The following is a 16604-nucleotide window of genomic DNA, read 5'->3' as shown; positions in this document are numbered from 1 at the left end:
TGAGGGAGGGAGGCGAGGGAGGGAGGAGAAATACGAGACGGCCTGCCGGCCGTGAGACGTGTGAAGCAGGGGGCGGGGGGAGCGGATACCTTTGAAGTGAAGCTAAGCTTCACTTCAAAGGTGTGGGGGGAGTGCGGCTGAGGGAACAGACGGCGATTTGGTGATGCGCACGCGCATTTTAGGTCAATGCGCAAGCGCATTGACCTAAAAGCCACGGGCACAGCACCAAATCGCCAAGTTCGGTAAAGTCTGTTTAAAAGTCTGTTTAAGCCCCAATAGAGCTTCGCCAGCTAGGCGCATGCGCCCAGCAGGCGAGCCCTAACAAAATTTATTCAAAGAAAGAACGGACCATTCCAAGGAAGTAGTTACTTTCAATCTTAACTGTTTTAAAATATGCAATTTAGTTTTTTACTGTTTAAAGTTAAGATGCACCTAATTTGAGCATTGTATGAGCTTCTACAACCTATGTGGCATCTTCCAGTCATTTAAACCCATGAGCATTTCCAAATATAAAGGTAACTATACCTCGCAATACTAATGCACATCTTCTTTTGTTAACTTTTTGTGACATACACGATGTGCTGATCAGACCCACGACATGGTCATGGGTAAATGATATAAAAATAAAATGTAAATATCTTAAGAATGGAGTTGGTTTTGTCAGGAAACTCCACAACATCAGGATTATAAATGCTGTATCCAGTACGGCACCTGCGGCAAAAGGAGGACTTCAGCTCAGCAAACACAAAAAACCACATTGCCAGATAAAAATATGATCCCAGCTCTTTAATAGTGCTTAAAACAAAAGTACTCTGGAATTTTTTTGTGTTTATTTTTTTGCATGCTGTCACCTAAAAAATGCATGCAATCACTGCAGATACAGGGCCCTTACCTCAGTGGCGTACCAAGGTCAGGTGGTACCCGGTGCGGAAAAGTTCTTGTCACCCCCGGCTCGACAAAATGGCAAAAATATGTGTTTAAAACACATATTTTTTCCATTTTTAACACCCCCCCCATAGTGATGACACCTGGGGCGGCCTGCACCCACCGTGCACCCCCCTTGCTACGCCACTGCCTTAACTAAGGAAGAAATATATTTGTCTACCTGAAATTGTATCACAAAACAGCAGCTGTTCAGATGGACACAGATGTTGTCCTGAAAATCATAAGCTAGACGGGCATATTTTAAGGTGCTCTCATGTATAAAAGAGGTGTGCCAGTCCCTGAAAGCTCAAACCAGGCTTGAGCCAGATGCCTGGCTCTTCCTAAGTCTGAGGTCCTTATGTTACCTTGCGCCAAATGTGAGCTTAGTTTTCATGTGGCTTATGCCAATCATCCACACTCTACCCTTCTGGACAAACAGTTCAAATCAAAGCACTACAATTTGATGTAAAAAGGGGAGACAAATAAATACTCAATTAGTGACTGATTTGTACAAATTGAAACCAGAAAACCTGGGACTAATCCCTGCTTTCCACTTAACCAAATGGTGTGACCATAGGCAAATATTTTACTTTGGTGATCATGCTTTTACTTCATTATCACATATGAAATCAACTTCAAATATGTGAGCTCAGAATAAGAGCTGTACAAAAACGTGTGTGTTGATTTATTCGACTACAAAATTGCCCTTTCTATAAGAATATGGCCACATACAGGTCTCATATGACAAGTGACTTATCTCTTAGGTCACTAATGGCAATGTCTCCAGGGCACAGAAGTGGGCAGGAATAGTTCGAAGATCATGTTTAAAAACTTTTAATAAGTACCTCTTAGTGAGGTGATAGAATGTAACATATTATGGTCAAAGCTTCTGCGTGTGAAGGAAATTCACTTGTTTGAACTCTAAAGAGATGTCATCATATGCTTGGTGCATACATGGCTAACATTTTCAGGGCTCTGCTTGTTAATGGGCTCTTGGCGCCCTAGTAATTTGTTGGCTCATCCACCTCTAAAACACCACAATGATAAAGGAGGTTCTTTCATTTAAAATGTTTGCCTAGGATCACACAATTTGATTGAGAGATATGCAGCTTGAATTTCAATAGCACACCCCCACCTCTAATTATGGTGCTGTGTTTGCAAACCCCTCACTTGAGACGCAGGGAGCCAGAACATTTACAAATGCGCAAAGTTACAATAAGTCCACTCACCTGCACTGGAATCAAGGAGGCAAAAGAGCTAAGGTGTGCTTGGCATGCCCTAAAGTAATCCCTGGACCAAGCAATAAGGCCAATTAAAACATTGAGATGATGGGGGATTAGGAGCCCAAGGATTGGTTGACCACATACAAGCCAATCTAGGTAAAGTTACACACTGTGGCCACAGTCCAACAGGTATGTTGAAGGGTAAAATCCAGACATAGTATTGTCTGTCACCCTGCATTGTACAACAATTCAGTTGAAGAAGACATTACGGACCACAGGGGGGGGGGGGGGGTGGGAATTGTGCAAAGGTCGGGCATCTTTAAAAGAAAATTAAATTACAATAACTAAGAGTGTTAGCTGTGTCCCGCGTCTCCGCTCCTGCTCTTCTCTGCTCTTCACTGCTAGGCTCCTCTGACCAATCACAATGCTGCAAGGGTTTTGACCCTCCTGGTTGAACGCTCAACCAGGGAATGGGAGCCTGGGCTTGTTCTCCATACAGGCTGCAATGCAGCCTGCATGGAGAACGAGGAAAGTGCGCATGACTGGTTTGGGCGGCCCTAGAGGACCGACCAAACAGTCATTGCACACTTAGTAGTGGGCAAACCACTCCTCCCCTGCCCTGCTCCAAGAGCAGCGGTACAAAAGGGGGTGGTGATGGACGGGGCATCTGAATCAATCAAACACTCACACCCAGTCAAAAGATCTGGGTTTAATCCATCACCGTTCTTTAGCCCACTCTGCCACCCCAGTTCAGACATGGCTATATGCAAATCAGTCTGACCCTGTGCCTCATGGGAACACTCCAAGAGCAGAGCAGCCCCATCCACCCACCCACCTGCCCGCAAAGCAGCAGGGAGCAGCATAAAATGATAATGACACAAAGTTATTATTATTCTATGTTTCTGCTTCGCACTGCTTAAAAGCAGTGGGGCGGTGCTCCTCCGCCATAGCGGAGGAGCCACCACTGGACAAGAATCGAAATTACGGACTGCTTGTGTAAATAACAGATTGGGGCTCACCCTACCTGTGACAGAAAGCACTGTGAATGTTAAAGTCATTATTTTAAATTTGTATTACAAACAGTATAACTTAGGCTGCCAAAAATGTGCAAAAGCATTATGTTTAAGATTTTTAAAAAAGTACTTCCAAAGTATAGATTTTAGTAATCCAGAGACTGTACTTAGCCTAACCATTTTTTATGTGACTGTCCTTTAAATCACTCACTCCAAGGATCAGCTTGGAACACCCTTACAATACATTTCAAGAAGAATACATCTTTGTCATTAGGAAGCTTCATGTGACTCAATCAATTAACACTAATAAAGGCGTCCTAACAGTTTTTATTACATTTTCTTATTAACCAATTGCATACATTTACATTTCTTTCAGGCATGCTGCACCCTGGCAAGAAAGCTATTTGGCTGCCTACCCCTCCCTTGGCCTCACTGGAGGCTCCCTTCTATCTTAAACTCAGGGCATTTCATTTCTCTTTCAGCAGAAAGGCTCAAATTACGGACAAATGCTGTCCGTTTAAAGAGCCATGGACAATGGACACCAGGGCTAGTTTACGGTCAGTCCATGCAAATTACAGATGGGTGGTCACCCTAGATATGTGGCAGGCCTGCCAACTCACACAGTGCCACTGTGCGTCACACGATTTCGGCTCCCTTCACACACTTACCTGAAGAGCAGCAAAAACCACACAGTGGCAGGGAAACAAGCTCAAAACCAAACAGTGGACTTTTTGGAGGCAGTAAGCAAACGATGTCCGTTAAGAGGTGTGAAATAATAATAATAATAATAATCCACATTTGTAAAGCGCACAATCACCCGTTAGGGTCTCTAGGCGCTGGGGGCCGTCGGGAAGATTAAGCAAGCTATTGCCCAGAGTCACATGGTGCTGGGCTAACCTGCCGCCGGAGCCGGGGATCGAACCGTGATCCCCAGATTCCAGCGTCAGTCGCCCCGGCCACGGCGCCACACCTCTTCCACCCGAAGACATCGGAGACAGCCTCAATTACCTTTTTTTTTTTAATGGGGTAGGGGGTTGATGAGGGGTAGAGTGCCTCTTAGGCAGCTCTTGCCACGAGGTCCCGCCCACTCCACCCCTTCAAGGCCCCGTCCACTCCTCACACTGTAAAATTCATTTGTAAGCTGGCAAGTATGTATGATTGATGTTGCATGTGATGACACAGAGGACAGGCGCTACACATATCCCTTAGTTTTTTTGGCTTTATTCATCGTTTTAACAAGGTATAGTAAACAGGACAGTCAAAATCCCTTAGTTTGTATTGCCAATGTACATAGATGACATCGTCAAGGTGTGCAATCGCTTACGACAACACCAGCGATGCCACCAATAATGACACTGGAAATGTTAAGATGACCCCACAATCAAGCGTTTAAGGAAAAACAGATAAAAACTGCTCCAGTGAAGCAGCGATGTAGCTTTAAGTGTCACCCTGTTAATATTGGAAGGGAGCACTGTCTGCACACTTTCTAGGCACCTACACTACTCAAAAGTACATTAAAGATGTTGGCAAGTGTAGGATGGCCACTGCATGTGTTTCTGAATACCCACAAAAATTCAACTTTAAGGGTGTTCATCACTTTTGCATTGGTAATTCATCATGATGCACCCATGTTTCCTCGACAATATATCCCACTTAATGACTGCTGGTAAATATGCACAGCATGTGGCTCTTCCGCAGTCATATGTGCACTTTTTGAACACAGATATATGCAAGTTCTGGCTTTGTGAATCTTGATGGGGGCCAAAAATGCCAAGAAGCCGAATATGTTATTGACGCTGTTAAGGTTACTTGGTCTCAAGCCCATACTTGCCATATTTTTACATTCTTGTCAAGTCTAATTAACATCAACAGATAATGCTTACCTACCTGTGTATAAAAACCCTTGTGTAGAAGCAGGCAACACACACATGCATGTGCACACACACACAAGCATGCCCTGTGCAAGTTGCATAGGTTTAGTACAGGCACTTGCAGTGCAACCTTCCCTCTGTCTCACTCTCTTTAGTTGCATCTGAGGCGGTTACTGAGTTACTACTGGAGTAGCTGCAGAGTCATACAGCTTGTGTGTGATTGGCTCTGGTGGCAGAGCAGTCAGGGGGGACCAACAAGAGAAACACCTGCCCAGGTCAGCCAGGTGAGGTCTCTATCCAGACCTGTTAGACACCCAGGGCATGCGTGGGTTTGAGGCCTTGGTTCCAAAACACAGAAGGGATCTGTAGAAATGTATGAGCATTTATTTGACTGCCACAGCTAACACTCTTAGTTTTTCGTTTTGACTCCTGATCCAATTCACATTCTGTACCTCAATAAGTCCATTCACACCACTCTCTCCCACCAGCAATTCCTTACTTCAGTGCCCCATACACCATACTGTTCTGATGTGTACACGTATGCTCTTCCATTTACCACTTTCTCCACCTGCCAGCCTTTTCCCTATGGCCCACCAAGCTCTCTACTCTTTCTGTCAATCTGCACCCAATGCTCCTCTCCACTCTCCACCTAAGTCATTCTGAGTGATTTGTACCTATCTCATCACTCCATTAGTTCCTTTTTGCTCTTCAGCATTCTCACCTCTCCCTCTTTGAAGTTACTTGACTCCCCTTCTCTCTTTCGGACATTCTGTACCTCAGTACCCATCCACACCAACGCTTTCCCTTTGTCCTTTTATTACTATCACATGACCCCAAGTAATGTGTGCAACAATTACACGAGCCATGTATTTTTAGCCAACAGCCCAGTGCATACTGGGACCTGAAGAACTACATTGAAAAAAGGAAACATTTAGCTAAAAGACCCAGAAAACAATATGCCACTCACAAAACACCAGGGGCAGCTTGACGAGTTCAGATATGATGGGACAAGGCAGCTATGCAGTTTGTATGGCATGTTAATTCCCACCAGTTCTGTCATAATGCGCTCCCCAACATTCATGACCACTCTTCTGTAATCCCCTTGCTTTATATCCTCCCCACGCAACTCTCTCACCTCATAGTCTTCATGACTTTCTGTACTTCAGTACCTCCTGATACTCCTAACTGCTCTCCTGTTATTTTATTCCTCTATATCCTTACTTCACAAGTCCATCTTACATCACACACTCCCGTCATAGCCAGAAAATCACAGAGAAGTGCATGTAGACGCATATACTCACGTGTGTACAAACACATCCCAACTCCCCACCACTCTACTCGAGAGACTTAAAACAGTTTCGGTTGCAGTGACCACAGTACATCCTCTTTCGCAGCCCACATGAGATTATCTCTTCAAAATAAAACTTGGAACAACAATGTTTATCCATAAAATTAAAGTACTTTGTCAGTACTCACATTTTCTGGCTACTGAAATCTTCTTTGTTTGTGATCCTTCTACTGTAGTATTTTCCTGTAAGAGCACATTTCCATTATACCATCTACCACCTTGAGGCTCCAAAAAAGAATCTAAAAGATTGGTACGGTGACAGATGTGATGAACTTTTTAACCGGATGCCACATTTGCATTATGTCTGGGGTGACGGAGCAAAAAGGTGGCGACATCCACCACGAGCCAAAGACAGAGATACGCCTCCGTGTTTCCCTGAAGCGGGGGTGGGATTGCTTGAGAACAGGGCGAAAGTGGTGGCGGGGAAACCTGTGCTTCTCTCCCAGCTAAACAAAGGTGTGCGTTGAACTTTGAAACTCTTGTCGCTAGACACGTCCAAAGTAAAGGAGGAAGTTGAGATTGCGACTGCCAGCCACTCATATTTCCATCTTCCTCTACGCTGTCAGGTTCAAAGATTTGTGGCGGCCCAAAAAAAAAAAACACGTTTTTGACGTTAAGAAAATGAAACAACTGCAAAGTGATAGCACTATGAAAGGAAAACGCTGAGTTCTCCGAAAAGCGCCAGACAGGTTTCTCCTTTTCCTCCTCCCCTGCCTCTCGAGTGCAGTCACAGGCATGTCGCTTATCTGGTCTTGCCTAGAAGAGAGCGCCAGCTAAAACCGCAAGGGCTTTGTGACGCCCCTTTTTTGAAAGAGCACATGAGAAAGGTGAAAGAATGAAAGCTAAATAAACTAAGGAGTAATAATACCTTCTCAAATGTAAGAATGCTTCTTTTCTTTTAAAGACAAGAACTTACTTTGTTTATACGCTGTTCTTAAGTGTGTTTGGCAGGTGCCCTAGGAAGGACAGCATTGTTCTACAAAAGTGTGAAAAGGCAACAGAGACTTGTCACACTTTTACTGTCAACTGGTTATATGAAGAAAAAAGCACAAAATAGTAATCGAGGAAAAAATATTAAAAAATATGAACTGTACCATTGTTGCTTATCGTGGAACAAACATATAATTGCAGGCCGTGCTTGAGTCGTTCGCAAAGCTTCTAGACAGCTCCTGATTGGTTATGAGCAAAGGGCGTGTGGTGCTTGGAAAAGTTGCTCAGAGGCTCATCTCGTCATGGATCAGTAACTTCTGTCTCCCCCTGTTGGTACTGGTAACAGGGGGTTTAAAGATTGTATCGAACACCCGCATCTTTCCTACAGTCATCCTGTCGATCCCCAGGTGAGCTCTCTGAAACCAGCGCTTCTCTGGAATGTTGATTCCAGGCTTTTCCTGGGATAATGTGGGTACGGCGGATGAGTATGGCTAAGATATGAGAGCTTAGGCTCTAAGAATATCAGTGTTCCTGAGCAGGTACATTCATATTATACCTGCGGTTAGTACTACTAGTATATACTGGTTAGTACAGTGGAACCCTGATGTCCGAGGTTGTGTGATTCTAGGCAAATGAATAAATCTCCTTGTGCATCACAAAACTCTAAATATACAAAACTCAATGCAACTGCAAATATGTGAAATGTAAGAAATGATTAATTCAAATATGTAAAATCCCCATTTAATTGACCTTTTATTTCTATAATCAGCCCTCCCCCCCCACCCCCGAACTTATATTAATGTACAGCGATTCATTGTTCTCAAGGTAGGTTGGGGCTACATAAATATCAACACATACATACATACACACATGTCTGGATCATGCAAGTGCAACAACTGTAAACCATTCAACAGCAATGCTTTTTGGTGTTGGTTCAGAAACAAGACTTTTTCTTTGCCACAGGAGCATAGCCAGAGAAAAAGTCAAAAAGGAGTAACAAACTGGAAACTTGCAAGGCTTGAATCTGAATGCTAAGCTTAAAACGATAGAAGAGAATGAGCTATTGTTTAGCTAATGGCAGTCAAAAAACGTTCTCCGAGAATTCGTCAGCTCCAGAATGAGGTCCACTGCCCGTACTGCATCACGAGGCAGACTTAAATCCAATGTGGGGATACTTCCCCGGAATAGAATCATGAGCCTTGTTAAATGTTCGGCTTGCGGGCTATTCCATCAAATCTTGATGGATTTATCTTCTTCCATATACAAGCGCCATAGGCTGTAATGCCCTTGTAATAAGGTGGACATGATATCTGCTATGTTTGTGGAGGAGTATCACATCCGGCAAACTCTAAAGAAGGCCCAGTGTCCTCAATCTACACCTCTTTCACAAGAAGCATCAAATCCTTAGTTCTTTAGCAGTAATAAGGGGGAGCGTGTCAAGGACTTGTTGAGCATTTCTGGATTGAGACATCAGAAAAAACACAGGAAGACTGATTTCTTGGTTCAGATTGAAATACAAAAGACTGTTGGTTAAAGAGCACATCCAGAAGGATATATACTGTAATGTACTGTGTAGTGTTCAGAGTGTGACTTCAAGTCACTGGCCATTTCTGCAGGTGGGATAGCCATGAAGAAGGCTCTTGTCAAGAGGAAATGTTCCAGCATGACATGAGTTTAAATTATTTGTTGCCAATCCTGGCCCAATTAATTTTGAGATCGTAGTCCAGCTTTTCAAAGTGTGCATTCATGGGGTGAGTTTGTGCGATTTCCATGGTTAGTACACCTGTGAAAAGTATTTACCAGACCTTTGCTAGTATTTTACCATCCATAAAACTAACACAGATTCACACAGGGTAAATAGTGGGGTCGAAATGGATGGGGGTGGGCGAGATTTGCAAAACTGATGCAGTAAAGGGAAAGGGATTTCTCCTAGGAGAAACATATCTCTGTGACAAAAAGCAAAAAAAAAAGACAAAATAATCAGCAAGTCTTAGTGCACTTTAATGTGACAGGTCCACATTTGGCAAAGTACACAATCCCGTTTTCGATCCATTAATAGATCCCCGTTTCATTGTATCTGTAGAGGTCGCAGCTTCACAAAAGAACTAGAATAATTTAAGAATTCCGGGAAAGTTGGAAATGTACTCGAAATGTAGATGCATACTTATGCAAGCAAATATCCAGGCCCTTTAAACTGAGGGGCAGATTATCATAGAAGCGAGATAAACATCGCTAAGCGCACTTAGCACGTTTCTGTTTATCGCCGTATATTGCTGAATTACATCGCTGTGTTAGCGGCGTATAATCAATGCCTTTCGAACAGGCGATGTAATTCCAGCTATAGACGGCGAGAAACAGAAATATCGCCTGAAATCCAACGATGATTATGGAGTTGCTTGATGATAGAGGAGTGTGGTCGTAACATGGCAATCCACCTCCCATTATCAGCATATCTAAGTAAAAGAAAAAGCAGACGTTAACTTCATGCGATAACCGCGGTTAGCACGGTTTGTTTTATCGCTGGGGCCGCATTGTTAATAGTGCGAAGTTGTGTTTGCCACGTTAATCATGCAGACATTGTGAGGGACGCCCACTTTGCATGTCATTAGCGATAATATGTAAAATGGAGAAAAATCGGCTACTAAATCAAGGAAACACGCGTTAGCGTGTCCTTGATAATAGTGCGATACTTAAATCGCCGCTTTTCGGCCGAAATTGGCCGCTAAAGCGGCGAAAATGGACTTGAGAATATGCCCCTGAGTTCTCTCGAAGAATTGAGGCTCTTTAAACCGAGTTCTCGCAAGGAATTCTTTCGGGAAATGCGTGACCTTAATATGTATGGCTCGACTGAGAGAGGTTAAGGTAAGGTAGCTAAAGGCCATGTCTTCTGAAACTAAGGAGCATGTTTGTGACTTTGTGGTGCAGCAAGTCACCTTGCTGCGCTGCCTCACAGCTGTCTCACAGGAAAAGGGAAGGAATGTGCCATATTTAAAAGAAGAAGGTCCTTGTCCCTGCAATGGTACCCTTTTGGCTGCCTACCTCCAACACAGTCATCTTTGCACCATGGTTCATGGGTGCTTGTGTTGCATGTAGGATTGTTCTTGTGCAGGAAGAGACAGCTTCCTGCACAAAAACAATCCTGGGAGTTATAATCCTCTATCTAAGAGGAACTAACAAGGAGAAATAAAGGTATATCTTCTCATTACGGCTACCCTTGGAAGGCGTATCTTTCTAGTGCATTCTCAGGTTTACCAGTTCTGGTAAACCTGAGAAAGCAACAAAACCATGGGAGATAGCGCCCAGGCACACCTTTCCAGGGCAATGCAGCGATTTGCACAGCGCAGCGTTACTCCAGATTTATGAAGCCACTCAGAGCCACACAAGGTGGCCTTGCAGGCTTCAGAAATATGATTTTAGTTTTTAAATGTTGCAGCGACAGGTGTGGCTTGTGGTAGAAGGTATTCATGACAGAGATTATAGAAGTGGTTACCAAATGCAAAAAAACACACACAAAATTCTGGAATGTTCTCAGGCTGAAGAAGGATGACTAGTTTAGGTGCACCGGCCCTGGCCCGTCTCAAATATATTAAACACAGCCGCGGCCCGTGGAGGGTGTTTTGGTGGGGCAGAGAGGCGGGGTGGGGGAGGGGCAGGGTGGGGGGGAGTGCTAAAAACCGGAGTATGGATAATTGAAGGTAAGTAAACAATTTATTTAATAAAACGAATTTCATAGCGCGCCCTGCATCGCAAAATGTGATGCAGGGCGCGCTACGAAATTCGTTTTATTTATGAAATTGTTTACTTACCTTCAATTATACATACTCCGGTTTTTAGCACCCCCAACCCTGCCCCTCCCCTGCCCGGCCTCTCCGCCCCACCGAAACTCCCTCCACGGGCCGTGGCTGATTAAACATGGATGCAGGTAACACCATGGGTGAGAGGGAGTGAGGGGCGTGCATGGGAGAAGACTCACCCCCCCACCCCAACACAGAATGCATTGTACCAGCGTACTTTCTATTAATATAACTTCGTTCACACAGTGGTTTTCTGATGCTGCAGTTCGGTGCCAGTATTTCCTGGTGGCTGTTAATGGGCCTGAGGAGTTCAGATGTAGCTCTCTGAAGTACAGCCCCAGTACTTAGATAATGTTTGAAAAAGCCCATGACATATACCAAACAACATTAATCTGGTTAGTGAAGTGTGACCACTGACAAGGACGCAGACCTCCATTACAGCGTACACGCTATCTCTTTAGAGTGGTGCTCAGTGGTGATGTGAAGCAACATTTGCATTACAGGAATGGGGAGAGTCCAGGGACAGACAGTGTGCTGGGAGAGGGAGCCACACATCATCCCTTCTATGTAAGAAAGGTATCGTAAACACAAAGATCCTTTTCTCAGCACAACAACATAAAATACGAAGCAACTAGTAAAATAACCGCATAAATATCATGAAAAAACACAAAAGTTAGGTCTAAGTTACAGTTAGGAACCATTATACCTTTATTTATTTATGCTTTCCATACAGATCCAACTTAAACACCACAAACATTACAAATTTGGAAGTTAAAGTTATAACTTACATTTATAATTTAAGTAGATTATTTAAGGTGCTATAAAAGTCTTGCACCTCTGTACATAGTGTTACTCATAACTTACATTTTTATTTTACACACCTCCTCCAAATTACCATGAGTTGCGCACCTCCATACACTGTGTTGTTACCTCACTCGCCACACTACATGAACTAAAATTAACATTATAGTTAGTTGAAAAATTCAGTGTCAACATAAAGTTTTAAACAAAAAAAACTGTGAAATTCGCCAGTTATAGTCATCTCTAGTAACTATAACGGGTACCCTAAGGTAACTGTAATTCGCACCCTTGCGGTGCACAGCTAATCATCCAACACATTAAAAATCAATGTCATGGCGTGCAAAGAGATTTCTCTCAGCACGTGGGGAATTTACAAACTTTCTTTCCTGCCCAGGATAGCCATGAGGCACTGGAAGCCTTCCAACTCCATGTTATCAACGATTCAGCGTCCGCATGAAACTGTTCCAATGGGAGAACAGGCTCAGGCTGTGCCCCATCAACATTACAACCAATATCAGTTTACAGCAATCTGGTGTTCACAACCTGGACTAAGTTTCAACCTTCTCATCAGATTCTTCATAATACCACAGTTCTGGGTTGTATATTCCACAGTTGGGCCTGTATGTGGTCATGTAGTTAGTTGTGCTGTCAGCTGGAGATGGCAGAACCACAGGACCAGCACTCCATAAAACACAAGCAAGATCCTCTCTCCTGCAGGCACAGCTGCCAGCAGGGTTTGATGGCACACAGCAAGACTAGATGGCACGCATCATTCACATATTTGGAACTATGACGGTGTGCACTGATACTACATTAAGGTCCCCTGAGTCCAGAGTATGTTCCATGCAAAGATCAACCAACTTGAAGCTTTCAGCAGTTTGTAGGGACACTCTGAAGTTAGGGGGTAACCGGGAATATATGATGGATCATCTATTCTATTCGTTTACCCAATCAGGGCCAATGTTGACTAATGTATCGATGATGAAGACTGAATAAAACCGATGAGACAAACTCTTTAGATTTTGCACAACTCTATGATTGGTGTAAAATGATCATACACTAACAGTTTTCTCGAGCTCTTAACCCCCTCTATTTCTGAGTGACAGCCCAAGTTCTAAGGGACATACTGCTTTCTTCTGTGTATGGGAAAGTGGGAACTGATAGTGGCGTAGCGGAGTAGGATAAACATCATATCCCCCTCTTCAGGTGTCCACCGACACAGAGTCCGTTATATCAATCTCTGTGAACACTGGGTGGGGCATGTTTTAGGTGCCTGAAGTATCTTTAACTTTTAATATAAGCAGGGATCTATACTGGAGGGCAGAAAATCTTTGCTTTATAAACAGGGATGGCGACAGGGCTTGAGGGCTGTTCGGATTATCTCCACCAAGGGTAGAGGCTCTTCACTGCTACACGCCAGAAGGCTTTGCTAGGAGTAAGAGTTCTGTCTGCAATATTTCTAGGTTGGTTACAAGATGCTGCATGCAGCCATATGGCTTGGTTATGCCTTATTCCCCTACTTTCCCCCCATAATGTTCTCCCTTCCTCTGCCTTCATTGTCAGGATCATGTAGGCTTTGGCCTAACAAAGTTGAAGTCCTGGTTTCTAGTTAATAGGCTAAGATTCTGCATAGCGTAGTCGTTGGACGTAACTGTGTAAGATTAGATTAAACTACCCGTGTTTTCTTTCTTTTAGGTATTTTTCGATAATCCCTTGGCAAATAAACTTACCACTGGGGGGCAGACAATTGTAGATGGTCCCTAGCCCCGTGCCCTCCCACTAGAAAGTGAACGAATAGGATTGGATTTTTAACAACTTGGTTATTTGTTGTTTGTGCATAACTGTGTAGATTTAGACCGTCCTACTTACACTTTTTTTCTTTTGTGTTTTACTATAAAACTTTGCACTTAAACCTACCATTGGTTAAATGAGACAGTTTATGCCAAACGACAGAGCCTCTGCTTTGCATATTGAGACCTGGTGACCAGTCTATCCTGAACATGGTCCCTAGAGCAAGTGGCCGCAGGAAGCTGCATGCTTTTGGCCTTTCTACTAAATGACTGTGTCAGGGTTTCCTGAACGTTTTGGATTACACTAGGGGGCTTTTCTTTTTGAAGCTATCCTTTCCACTGAAAGATACTAATGCCACAGTGAAGAGCATGTTAAGTCAAAACTCCTTGAAGTCTTTTGAATCCTTCCAAAAACAGAGTTGCTATGAAACAATTTTTTGTGAGCACATTGTAGTAAATGTCCTATCCACTGTTCTTCTCTGGATAGACTGTACTGTGATATCTGTGACATCATAGAATGCCTGGGTGTCCCTCTGGCTCACAGTGCCTCTCTCTAACTTACTGTGGCAGTTGGTCATCTGAGGCTGAACTGCTAACAGCTGGCTCCTGGTGGGGTTTACTTACGATCTTGACCTGTCTACCTAACTTGGAAGGAACTTGCAATAAAGGATCTTAACTTACAAAGTGGACTCTGCATCTTTCATTTACCACACACATCTTGCCTGAGGTTGAGAAATCCTGAAGCAAAGTGCCCCACGCCAAGCCCTGACATGGGAAAGAAGATGAACCAAACGCAGACACTGATAACAACTATTACAGCACAGACGATGCGATAACAGAGGAGACAAAGCTAGGTGTGCACAAGATTTTACGAGAATGGTAATCAGAGCATAAAATGTGTTACTTTATTTAGCTCGTCCAGAGATGCCCGTCTCTCCTCTAGCAGCCCAAAAATCTTTTTACAAGAACAGTCTGAACCTGCTCCTAATGTAGATACCTAGAAAGCAGCTCCAGAAGACAACATGGCACATTGATTAGAGCAGCCCCGTATTTTTTAGCTCTACTTGGCCTCTGACCTTACCCCTCGTCCTCCAACTCTTACTGCTCTTTGTGTAGTTTTTTTTTATATTGCGTTCATTTGCTGACCCCACTCTTGCATACACACATGCAGATATCCTCCTGTTATTTGGCGAGTTTGTTGTCTTCCCATAAGTGCTCCAAATCTGGAGGAAAGTTCCTTCTGTGAGAATGCCCCCAAAGGATCCTGTTCCATGTCAGAGCCTGGTCAGTTGGAAACACTGATACTCAGGTGGTCTCCAGAATATGGAAGTGTCTCAAAAAAGCTAGGTACAGACTTCAGAATTATGGTAGGGCAGATCTTGGGGTTTACATTTTTAGAAGTGTATCCAATGTTGGACCAACTAGGAATAGATCACTATGGACAGATCCATGACAGATTTTATTTACTAACGACTGAGTATTCCAACACACTCGTTCGCACCAATCTAAAGAACGATGTCCAGACCAACAGCTAGGTTCAAACAACTGGTGTTTATTCATAGCGCACTCGACAGAGTGAATAAACACCAGTTGTTTGAACCTAGCTGTTGGCCTGGACATCGTTCTATGGATTGGTGTGAACGAGTGTGTTGGAATACGGGGGAGTGGCGATCCCGTCCCGCCGCTGCTAGCGGCCATCATTGCTTCTTCGACGACTTCTGTTGGATATAACGACTGAGTATATGAATAATTTCAATTTATAATCATTATATGCAAATGTATTTCATGTGGATATCCTAAAGATTCAGAAGGATCATGGTTCTTATGAACCGTTAGAACCCCTGATCTACAAGCGTTAGCTGAGAGGATCCCCGCTCTAGCATCGAAGTTGAAATCTTAAGAGTTGGTGCCCTCTGCCTACAAAACAACAGGTGCTTCAATCCTGCCCTCACTTCCTCCCCCTACAAGAGTAGTCTAAACTAACAGCGGCAAGGAAATGTAAAAGAGGGGTGTAAAAGAGGAGATTCGGTCTAAGAGGTTTTGCTCAAGAGAATTCTGCTCCACGAGTGGCCATCAAAGCAGAAAGAGACCTGGGCGCTACAACAAGTAGCCAGACTGAATAACTATTGAATTCTTGGAGGATAACACATAAAAATCTTGAAACTGTGAAGGAACTTGTCTTGGGCTTTGGTAGGGCCCCCTGATGAATCTAGAAGACTAAACATGTAGAGAATCAAAGAAGGAAACAAGTTAGATGCTACCGACCAATCAAGTGTTAAACACAACGGGACTTATTTACAAGCCAGATGCGCTTCTGGTACGTCACTTTTTCCCATGTTAGAAGTGACGCACCAGCGGCGCAAGGGGCTTGTAAATAAGCCCCCATATTCTTAAGCAAGAAAACTAAGCATCCTCCTCAACAGACATGGCTTCCTTTTTATAAGACTACAATTTTTTCTTCATATAATAGAGGTCACTTTTTTTTAATCACACACTAAAAAAAGTGTCCTTACATGTTAGGTGATATATTATTCATCCAGCTCAACTGCGCTCATTTTATTTGCCACAAAATGATAAAACAGTTAATGAGCGAAGTGGGTCCAGTGGAAGTGAAACCTGTGAGCTGTCGGCTGCGCATCAATCATGTCAGGTGGAAGCTACCAGCACATATATATCACCTCCCATTAGACCCACAACACATGCGAAACCACAACTTTTCATCCAATACGTACCTGTGTCCTTTTCCCGAATGACAAAAGCGCTGTGGAAAATTGTGCTGGAGCTTTCCAAAATTCAGTAAACAAAAAGCCGTACAACACGAGCAAATGCGAAAAAAGGAGATAAAGTACTTAATTTTTGGTGCAACCTTTATCTGAAGTTCACTGTGTCCCATAGAGTCAAGGGATGCCA

General features: G+C 43.5%; 1 protein-coding gene across 2 annotated transcripts in view; it reads right to left on the bottom strand.

The window, feature by feature from the left end:
• The window catches only part of LOC144752182 (sphingosine 1-phosphate receptor 2-like), a 245762-nt gene that overhangs the window by 19291 nt on the left and 209867 nt on the right, over window positions 1–16604 (bottom strand). Inside the window, exon 1 of one of the 2 annotated variants that reach the window (XM_078640131.1) lies at window positions 6508–6620. The exons of the other annotated variant lie outside the window; for it this stretch is intronic. The gene's annotated coding sequence lies outside the window, so the exon portion shown is untranslated. Of the gene's footprint in view, window positions 1–6507; window positions 6621–16604 lie in introns of those variants that run through there. 2 annotated transcript variants of the gene reach the window in all.

Source organism: Lissotriton helveticus, chromosome 1_1, assembly GCF_964261635.1.
Source record: "Lissotriton helveticus chromosome 1_1, aLisHel1.1, whole genome shotgun sequence".
Lineage (NCBI taxonomy): Eukaryota > Metazoa > Chordata > Amphibia > Caudata > Salamandridae > Lissotriton > Lissotriton helveticus.
This window is presented reverse-complemented; position numbering and strand designations above follow the sequence as displayed.